Below are 11,715 nucleotides of genomic sequence, written 5' to 3'. Positions count from 1 at the left end.
TACCAGACAGTGAGCACGTTTGGTTAACCCTTATGTGTCGTTGGGGCCATTTTTGGCCCTTTTTTTAATTTGGCCACAACTTTCACTGTGTTTCAGCAAATGGGATGATTTTTGGTCACAATTCTTATATTTTAAGAAAATGCTTTGAATTTTTTCAAAACTCAACAATATACCGTTAGCAAATTTACTACCCTTTCGTGTTGTTAGGGGCCAAAAAAGGCCACTAAATTAAATTGCTGTAAAGATTTATCAGATGAATTTTTTTCTGTTAATCAACCTCAGTACTGAATTCCATGATTTTAACTCTTTAATTGCCAAGTTCATAAGTGATGTCACTGATTTGGGGGGGAATACACAAAATGACTGATTTTCAATATAAAAAGCGATTGTGGACTGGATTTTTTTGTCTTGGGCATGTAAAAGATTAGTAAAAACATTGGCTTTGATGCAATTTTTTAAGGAGGGTTGGGCGGATTTTGTCATTGTAGAGTTGTTATGTTTACACACTGCCAAAACACATTAAAGTCCAAACACCTTGTAAAAGTGGATTCTGCATAATATGCGCCATTTACATGACATAAGTTTGAGAACTGAAAATTATAATAAAATTTAATTCATAGAAGAACTTAATAGGAAAATCAAAAAATATATAAGTAAGCAATAATGTACGAGGGGCTGTGCTGTATCGTGAATAAGTAACGGCTGAAGGGCGTTAGGCACGGCGCGAAACGGAGTCCTTCAGCCGTTACCCCTTCAGCCGTTACTTATTCACGATACAGCACTTACCTCAAGTACCTTATTGCTTTTATAAAACGCTTACCACACAATATTAAAGTTAAAAAAAAATTAGTGCAACTTTTATGAAGTTAAATCAATAAATATATATATACTCATTGATTTATATCCCCAATAGTTTCCTCATCACATATTAATAAAGTGTATGTATCAAGATACAATGAACGATATCATTGGGATCACTTTCTGAGCAATTTTTTCCCACCTGATGAAAAATAAACCATTGACAGCCAATTAAATCTATTTGAACTGCAAGTACACGTGCACATGCACTTGAAATGACAGATGGCCTCACAGCAAGAAGGTCCCCGGTTCGAGCCCAGGCTGGGGCAGGTGGCCTTTCTGTGTGGAATTGCATGTTCTCCCTGTGTCAGGGTGGGTTTACTCCAGGTACTCCGGTTTCCTCCCACAGGCCAAAACCATGCAAGCATGCCAAATTGTCCCTCCCACAACCTGTGTATGAATCAACTTGTCTGAATAAAACTTGTGTATGGATTAACTGGTTCTTGCCATGAATATAGCCTTAGATGCTGGAATGGCGTAAAGAAATAAAGGAAGATGAAGAAGAAATGACAGATGACACTGTGGAGAAGCTCATTGCTGAGGTCTATAAAATAAAATGACCTCAGGTATTCAGTGCCGATGCAGTTGCTGTGAAATGCACTACGCAATGCTTCTTCCTAACACACTGACTACGCCAAAAGGTATGATATTAGATTAAACAAACTACTAGTTCACTGTTTAGAGTTACGCAAAACACAGCATGTTTTTGTACGTTTTTATTACAAGAAATATCCAATATAAGTTAATACTGTTAAAAGTAAATGCTTTGCGTGAGTGAGCGAATAAGCATAAAGTTATCATTATAATGTGGACGCTAATATAGTTATCATTATAGTTAGTTACTGGTATAAAGTAAATGGCCCTTCACTCCTAAATTATTAAAGGGGACAGAGAATGAAAAACCACTTTTACCTTGTCTTTGTTGAATAATGGTAGACTACCCGCATTCACGAACATACAAAAAGTGCTAGACATGCTAAACATCTCAGTCTCATAGAAATTCCTCTTTTAGAAATGTCAGCCAGAAAACGGCCCAATCTGAAAAACTGATGCTTATGACATCACAGGCATCTAACTGCCCCTCTACTTTAAAATAATTGGCTACATTTTTTGAGTGGCAGCAAAGTCAGCCAATCAGTAATGAGATTGCAAGTTGAGCCAGTAGGGGGAGCCAAATAGGTGCAAAACCACTTGTTTAAAATCCCTCACCCTAATAGAGCTATCTGAGAGAGGTTTTTAGGAAGCTTCTAAGGCATTACAGACCCAAACAAAAAAAAATTTCTCTACATGTCACATCATAGAACAAGGATGAATACCCCGTTCAATCATTCTATGTCACCTTTAATTATAAGTGAATCCCAGAGAACATTATAATAACATTATATCAAAAAAAAAAATGCAGTTCACCACATCTTATGACAGTTTTTGGTACTATATATTTGTAAAGATACTTAAAAAATGTGGCCCTCAAAAGTATGGCTAAGCCAAACTCACACACGCACACACACACAGTCTGTATATAGACCAAAAGAATTAAAGTCTCAACATCTGATAAGCCCACAGCAGTATTTTGCAGTCTCTGAGGAGTTATGGTTTACACTGATAAACAAAATGAACTGCCCTCCCTGTCACTATGAGTTAATTGCCTCTGGGTTTCAAAACTGGACCACAATGTTTATTTGTATTATGTATTCATGTAGTTAGCTATCCGTGTTTATAATTCTCCATTTTCCAGCCCTGAAATGGATCCTAATGTTTCATAAACCCTCAAGGGTCACGGGTGAGATCGTTGCTGTTTTCTTTTAGCATGAATAAATAATTGACCCATTTACATAACATTTAGCCGCACCAGAAACATCACTCCTCAAATTGTGTTAAAAAACGAAATGTTTATGTGAGTAATATTCATTCTAGTTGGACTACATACAGTACAAGTAATTCAAATTCCTTAAAAGAGAGAAAGATGGGAATTGGACAAAGTTGACCTTATTTTCCAAAACATGTACATGATCTTAAAATGTTTTAAAGATGCAGTGTGTAAGGCTCAGTCCACTGCTCATCCCTCGTTTTGAAACGCATAGAGAAGCTATGGTACCCGCCCCTGGAAAAACATGTAATTGACGGAGACAACTTAGTAAAAAAGGTTTGTCCATTAAGGGCTTCTGTAGAAACATGGCAGCACAAAATGGCGACTTCCACATAAGGGGACCCTCTGTGTATGTATATAAAAACGTCTCATTCTAAGGTAATAAAAACATAACAGTTCATTATAAAAAGGTCTTTATACACCCCTGATAATATAGTTTAGTATCTTATTTTGCATTTCTGTCAAGAGATCCTTCTAAAAATTACACACTGCACCTTTAAATAGGCAGTACAACAATTATCAGCGTCTACAAACTTTCTCTCGCAATTTGTGTGTGTGTTCATCTCAATTTCTATTTCTGTCCACTAAATATCAGCAGTGCTGAGGCACATGAGCGCATCACACAGACACCTATGACAGCATCAGGAGAGTCAGTGCTCAGTAGACATGTTTTTATGAAGCTATAAACACAGGCCCATCTGCTTCCGCCATTGATCTCAACAGCAGAGAGGAGGGCAGGTTTATGACTTCATACCCACCCTACAGGGCAGCATATAAACAAGTGTGAGAGACATAACCTGCAGGTGGAGGGAGAAACTTGGCAGGTGCTTATCGTATGTGGACCTCCGTGGGGAACCTGGTTAAACTTTGAGTTATAAAACATACAGATGAGATGCCTTGTTTGATTTTTGTGAGAACAGCTGTGAATTTAAATAAGCAGCATTCCTCGCTCAATATGCATACTTGTTAATATTATTGGGTTTCTGCTCTGAACATTGAATTCTTCATTTACAAAGGCTGACATTTTTTAATCTATCTCTAGTACGAATGGCAGCATTTAAAGAACCAGGGGCTCATATTGTACAGTTTCAAGGCTTGTTGTGCTTCATTATTTTAAAACTTAGAGGTTTGTGTTTTTTCCGCAAAGTATGGAGCAAGCAGGAAGAGGGAAATGGAAAAATATGTTTTGTAATCATTCTGCTCCAGATCCACTTCGTGTTCTCCATTTTCCTCTTAATGGTGGCTCCATACATGGGCTCAAAGTTTTATAATAAAAATCATTTTGTTTTTATTACAGATAATGATTGTCTTTTTCATGGGAAACAGAAAGAGCGGTCTGCTGTTCAAGGTCATTGTGTCCTTACTGCTCTCAATTTTCACCTCTAACATCACATATACTATAGGCTCTAAAAATGCTAGGTAATTTTCAACCCAGTGTTTGGTCAAAAAGAAATGAGCCCAGCCATTGGGTTAAATTGAACCAGAACATTTTTATATTTGACCCAAAAATGGTATAAAACAACCCAACATTTTTGGTTGAAACAACCTAGCAACGGGCTGGGTTTATTCCATTTTGACCCAATGTTGGGTTGAAAAAACCTAGCATTTGAGTGTACCGAACCAAGTTATGTCTGTACTTTTTATCTTTTTATTTATTGTAAAAATGCATTATCACACAACCAAGTGTGCTGAGAGATCGCAATATGAGCCATTATAAAACTTTCCATCCAGTGCACTACCGTGTACATGTGAGGGACTCTTAAAAACAGAAAAGCTTTGCAACCAAACACTAACTGCTTCATATATAAAGCAGGCGGCGGTAATGGGTGCTGTTATGATAATGGCTGATTTGTCAAATCTAATCGGAGCTGGGGTTGCTTGAAATGGTGTCACCATTGGAGTGATTAGAAATGATACGCCACTAACCCTCTTGACCTTCCGCCTCAGACCACACAAGCTCTCTCTTTTTACATAGCTTAATTGCATCTTGCCCACTGAGGATGTGAGTAATTCAATACAACGTCATATTATCACACTGGACCCATCTGGATTAAATGTCCATCAAACTGCAGCAGTTTATCACAATCCATGTTTAGTGGCCACAGAGTACTCTAGTGTTACAGTTGTGTTCGGTCTCACCCAGTGATACTTTCAGTGATGTAATGTATATTTCGGTCCTAGTAAAGGTGTCATAAAAGGTAACAGCAAAGTGACAAAATAATTATAATCATTTTCAATGATCCCGTATTCCATTATACATTCTGTCCGGCTAAAATGAATTACTGCCACATGTTAATCAGTATAACTGTCTATTAAATGACAAATCGTACAGAGTTTTACAGAGCAAACAATGAACTGGGTGTCAAAATGATTAAAATATTGCCATTATTATTTGCCTCCACATGTGGTTGTATAAATGGTTATATAAAGCTTTGAAAGATTTTACAGTTTGTTTTTAATAACCATTACAGAAGCAACTACAGTCAAACTGTCTTCATCTCATTCTCATAAACTATTACAGCTCCAGTCAACACACACTTGACTGAATTGATGCTTTTTGTATAAGAATCATAAACCTTGAAATTAGTTACAAAATAAATTGTGCCTACATACTTACAGATCTACAATTCTGCTGTTTTTTATGAATTTAGACTAGATAAGAAAGGTAGGTAACACTTTATTTTACGACCCGCAAAGTACCGCGTAATTAAACCGAATTTACAGCGTACCTATTTGTAACAACAGAGTACCTCTAAAGTACGTACTTGTAGTTATAAGGGAATAATATTTTAAGTTTGGGGTAATAAGGGGGTAAGAATATATGGAAAATTATTCTCTAAGTATTTCATAACTACAGGGTACCTATTGTAATATTACGTGGTATGTATGACTTACGTCTATGGGTAATATGGTCTATGTGTAATATGTTTTTTTTTTCATATTTGCTACTTACCTGATGAAGTGTTTTGTATAGCCTACAGTTGATGTCTACAAGCCACGTCGGCAAATAAAATATAACACACAATAAAGATAATAGCAACTTGTACCTCTTTGATCTGTATATGTATACAGGAGTTACCAGGTAACTCTTATATTTGCGGGCTGTAAATTGAAGTGGGGCTTATTCCCCGATTGTTCTGTGTATGTACCAGGTAACTCTTATATTTGCGGGCTGTAAATTGAAGTGGGGCTTATTCCCCGATTGTTCTGTGTATGTACCAGGTAACTCTTATATTTGCGGGCTGTAAATTGAAGTGGGGCTTATTCCCCGCTTGTTCTGTGTATGTACCAGGTAACTCTCATATTTGCGGGCTGTAAACTAAAGTGATGCTTTGTTCACCTCTTGTTAATAAATGTTATAGGGTAAATACCATAAACATACAGAATATTGTTATTTTTATTTTAAAACAACTTATTTCAAAACATCTTTAAAACAATAACACTATAATTAAGCCAACACTTAATTTTTATTATCACATAACTTTTATTTAAAATAAAAAGTCATGACAATTTTTCATTGTTTTTGCGGCTTGGCTTCCTCTGTTGGTGTTCTTGTTCACTCGGATGATGAGTTGATGTCGTCTCACAAATGCTGTTCTGCATTACATATAAAAAACATAAATGAAAGCCTTCAGTAAATGTTTCTTCACTGTGCCTTGACAGAAACAGAGTTTTCTAAGCCAGTTACGTTTATAAATTTTAGGCTTACTTATGTGCTAGCTAACCTGCTACCGTTAGCTAGCAACTTTCTTGAAAAACATTGTTTGAAATGCGTGAGTCATGTATTAACAAAACCAGTCACCTTATCCAGCATGCGGAACCTGCTAACATCACTCGCAGCTGTACTCCACAGTGTAGAACGTTTTTAAAACCTCTTAAAGAAATTTCACCTCAGGATCGCGTTCCAGCAAACCTCCTGCAGACGACCGCGCGCTCTACACCTGCGCAGTAGTCTACGCATGTAGTCGTCTTTTGCTTTAGCGGGAGCTGATATCTGCTGTTGTTTCTTTCTGGTTTGCCATTGCATAAATTATATTTGGCTAAAATACTTTACAGTAAATAAATTGCAAAGCACCACTTCAAATATGTCCGCAAATGTAGGAGTTTCCTGGTAAATAGGGAATAAGTTGCTATTTTTATTGTACTTACCTTAAAAAAAAGATAACCACATTAAATCAGCTTGACTTTTGTTATTAAAAGCAAGTAATATAGGCTACTAAAATAAAAGTGATATGCTGTTATATTTATTTGCCGATGTGGCTCGTAGACATTGACTGTATACAACATTCAGTAGTCAATATGAAAAATTTACAATAAAAAATAAATAAAACATAATTTCCCCATAGACTTGACTAAGTCATACATACCACGTAATATTACAATAGGTACCCTGTTGTTATAAAATACTTAGAGTATAAATAATTTATAATTCTTCATATTCTTACCCCCTTATTACCCCAAACTTAAAATATTATTCCCTTATACCTACAGGTTACCTACCCTGTTGTTACAAATAGGTACGCTGTAAATTCGGTTTAATTACGCGGTACTTTGCGGGTCGTAAAATAAAGTGTTACCGAAAGGTAACAGGACACAGGACACCTACTCACATAGCAATTTTTCTCTGGCCCAGCTCCGGCCCACACAACCAGCTTCTGCTTGGGCCACATAATGCAATGAATGTTTCAGACAAGGGCCACACATCGGCCAACACTGGCCCAAGTCTCAGCCAAGTTAATTACCAAACCAGGGCCAGATCAAAATGTAACATTGGAACAAAACCAAAACATATAAAACAGAATAATTGAACGGCGTATTTATCCTTGTTCTGTGATGTGACATGTAGACAAAACATTTTTTTGGGGGGTCTGTAATGCCTTAGAAGCTGGGTTCCGGGATTTTAAACGAGTGGTTTTGCACCTTTTTGGCTCCCCCTACTGGCTTAACTTGCAATCTCATTACTGATTGGCTGACTTTGCTGCCACTCAAAAAATGTAGCCAATTATTTTAAAGTGGAGGGGCAGTGAGATGCCTGTGATGTCATAAGCATCAGTTTTTCAGATTGGGCCGTTTTCTGGCTGACATTTCTAAAAGAGGAATTTCTATGAGACTGAGATGTTTAGCATGTCTAGCACTTTTTGTATGTTCGTGAATGCGGGTAGACTACCATTATTCAACAAAGACAAGGTAAAAATGGGTTTTCATTCTCTGTCCCCTTTAAATAAACCACATCAAAACCATTTTTTAACCAGAAAGCCCAAAACTCAGCCACACCTGAGCCTGATCCAATTATTCTGTGGCTCAGCTCTACATATATGGCCCACATATCTATATTTGACATCTGGGCCAAATACTTCATTTGACATCTGGCCCATGTCTTGGGTGCTGTCTTTAACCCAGTGCCATTTCTGCCAAACCCGGGCCATGTTTGGCCCACATGCTTGCACGCCAGTGCCAGATGAATGCCGGCTGTGCCAGACACATGCCAAGTCTGGGCCAAATTTGTTTGCTGACTGTGTTTAGTTTGTTTATAAAAGCAACCCAGGTGTTTTTTAAAATAATGGACAGAGATGTAAGTGTGCAGATATACTGTGATCTTGGCAGGCTATTTTGAAAAACTCAGCCACACCTGAGCCTGATCCAATTATTCTTTGGCCCAGCTCTACATATATGGCCCACATATCTATATTTGACATCTGGGCCAAATACTTCATTTGACATCTGGCCCATGTCTTGGGTGCTGTCTTTAACCCAGTGCCATTTCTGCCAAACCCGGACCATGTTTGGCCCACATGCTTGCACGCCAGTGCCAGATGAATGCCGGCTGTGCCAGACACATGCCAAGTCTGGGCCAAATTTGTTTGCTGACTGTGTTTAGTTTGTTTATATAAGCAACCCAGGTGTTTTTTAAAAGAATAGACAGAGATGTAAGTGTGCAGATGTACTGTGATCTTGGCAGGCTATTTTGAAAAAAGCTAAATTCTTCTTCAAGAAGACAAAATACATTTTGATTTGTTTAGTCTCTGTTTACTACACACTATGGGGTTTACTACACCGGACAGGGCTTATCCTAGTCTCAGACAAAAATGAATGTTTGAGCTGACACAAATTAAAAACAAAACATATATCAGTGCCATTGTTTTGACTCAGGATGCACACCAGTATTTTTTTGTGAGATTTGTTTGTAAAAACAACTTAAATGTCCTGATATAACTAAGGCCTAGTTCTGGATTAATCTAAACCCTGTCTAGGAAACTGCCCCCAAATATTACATATTTAATTTGTGTTATGCACCTGTATAGCTCAGTGGTAGAGTATTGTGTAAGCAGCACAAAAGGTCAAACCCAGGAAACACACATACTGATAAAAATGTATACCTTGTACACTGTAAAAAAAATGTTTAAAAAAGTGTTTGTGCTGCCTTAACATTTTCAGTTAATTCAACTTAAAAATAGTTGTTAATTTAGTAAAAATGTAGAATGAACTAATATGTCTTAAGTTAAATTAACTCAAAATGTTAAGGCAGCAAGAAAACTTGTCCACAAGGCTTAAAACTTGTCCTATACTATAAAACACATGTTTGAGGTGGCCAGTGACTTCTTTTTTCGAGGGCGCACGATGCTAAGTTCGTCACAACATGTATGTAGCCTGTCATGTGTGTGGTTCATAATTTCATAATATATCTTCGTCGTGTCGAGTGAACGTATGTGCATCACATGTCATGTCAAAATAAGTGCCTGCTGCAGACGCGTCTAAAGGGTTTATGATAAAAGAGACACTTGCGTTTCCCAGATACTCACATAATCTCATGCGTAATCAGAGTTTACTGTAAAGGGAGTGTCTTGCATGTATTTTGTGAACGTCAGCGTCTCTTTTATCATAAACGGTTTTGACGCGCATGCAGCAGGCACTTATTATGACAAGACACGTGATGCACATGGTTCACATGACACAACAAACACATATTTTGAAAACATAATCAACACACATGACACTCCGAACACATATTTTGAATTTGCGCCCCTCAGAAGAGCAGTCACGAGCCTCCACTGCCATATAGTGACAATAACATACCCATATTAAGGAAAACATATAATTGTACTTTATCCTTCCTCTCTGAGTTGTTTTGCACATTACTAGATCTAGAAATAGAAAAGTAAAGCAAGAGATGCTAATAACATTAATTTAACTTTCCTTGACAAATGAACAATTTTTTTCCCATTTTTACAGTCTTGCTGTGAAGCCTCTGAAAATTGATGCAAGATCTTAGCAGGCAGTGATGACTGATAATGAAAGTGAGTGTGACTCTTTGAGCGCGGACTCCTGTGGTATGACGTGAGCGTGTAATTCAAACTTTAATTGCCTACCCTGTGTACCTGTTCCCTCAGGCAACAAGGTGTACTGTCTTCAGAACAGTGCACCCAAAGCTATTATCTCGCCTCCCTGTTCGGTAGATGAGAGCGGTACATTATTAGTGTTGGCAGGTTAATACGAGGTGGTTTAAAGCACCCTTTAAAGTACTAATAAGTGGCGCTGCTAGAGTAATATGAATTTTATACAAGTAAATAATGAAACCATGTGTCTGTATTTAGTCTGAGTTACATTGATAATTCACACTGACATAAATTGCTTGGGTGTAAGGTTCAAGAGATTTAATAAACTATAAGGATGGATATTGCAAAACATCATGCAGTATGCCTTTCAAAAGCAAAATTGCCTTAAAATGCAAGTAATGCAATGATGTTTTTTCTATAGTTCTAGGTTCTTCTCAAATTTTTGACAGGTTATTAATTCCCATAGGTTGCAATGCAAGAACAATGCAAGAAATGACAATCCCCTGCAGTACCCTTGGATTAAACCCCTGTGTGGAAAATATATGACTCAGAGTAGAGAAAACAGTGTGTGTTTTAAGTCTAAATGACTCCGTGTTGTGTCAAAGCCCTAAAAGCAAGTCATTAATGTGTTATTTGAGCAGAAAACAACAGGAAAATTCTAAATGGAATCTGATTTAGCTCTTGGGAGCTTTTATAATGTGCATGCTGTAAAAGCAACTTAGTGGAAAAAAGATGTCCTCTCCTGAAATTACATCAGTTAATGTTTCCCAGAATTAGTCATTTGTTCAAAACCCATTCACATTCCTATATCTATAACCGAGATGGTTTGAGGAGACATAACTGTTGATCTCTTAGGTTTTCAAGGACATCTAATGTATGATGGTATTTATTGAAATTGCAGTTTTGATAAGACACAAAAGACCAGCCTAGACAAGCCTTTAAAAGCTAAGTGAGGCAGTTCATAGAGTCTGCTGCTTTTAGATTTCAGGCAATTTATTACAAAACGTTTTAGCTGGTCACTTTTAATAACATTTTGAAATGGTGTGTCTCAGTTTTAGTTAGATAACAGTTACCAATGGTATTTCATGTTGCTTGATGTACATTGAAACTTGAATCATCGTCGAATACAAGCATCAGATCTTTCTTTTCCAAAGACAAAGTAAAGCTCTAAATAAAGTGCAAAATGAGTCAGAAAGCCCTTTTGTATAGGTGTTGTTTGTGACACTAAACGTGTGATATATATTGATACCCAAAGACACAGATGTTCTCTGCACTTCCCAGCAAATGAGCCAATGAAAAGTCATTATTTTTCCTGCTCTCTTTTACATTCAAAATTGTGCACCGCAACAGGTTGTGAGGGCATCCCACCTTTTTCACCTCTGAGACATTTATAACATTTGCCGGAAAACTCTACGGTTACCAAGGCAACTGCTGCAATATTTAGAAATAAGTTAACAATGTCTCAGTCACCTTTACTAATTCAGGGAAAGCCACTTTAACATCATAACCCTTGCATGTTACCATTTACACAATATCTCTTGCTCATTGCTGCTAGTATCTGAAATAAAATGCTAATTTTAATGTTAGTTTTAATTGTCTCATTTGAGCTCATAAGCGTTGCAACATGCAACAGCTCCCTTGATTGAAACCAACTAT

The sequence above is a fragment of the Paramisgurnus dabryanus genome, chromosome 15 (genome assembly GCF_030506205.2).
Source record: "Paramisgurnus dabryanus chromosome 15, PD_genome_1.1, whole genome shotgun sequence".
Taxonomy (NCBI): domain Eukaryota; kingdom Metazoa; phylum Chordata; class Actinopteri; order Cypriniformes; family Cobitidae; genus Paramisgurnus; species Paramisgurnus dabryanus.
Note: the sequence above shows the minus strand (reverse complement) of the source record.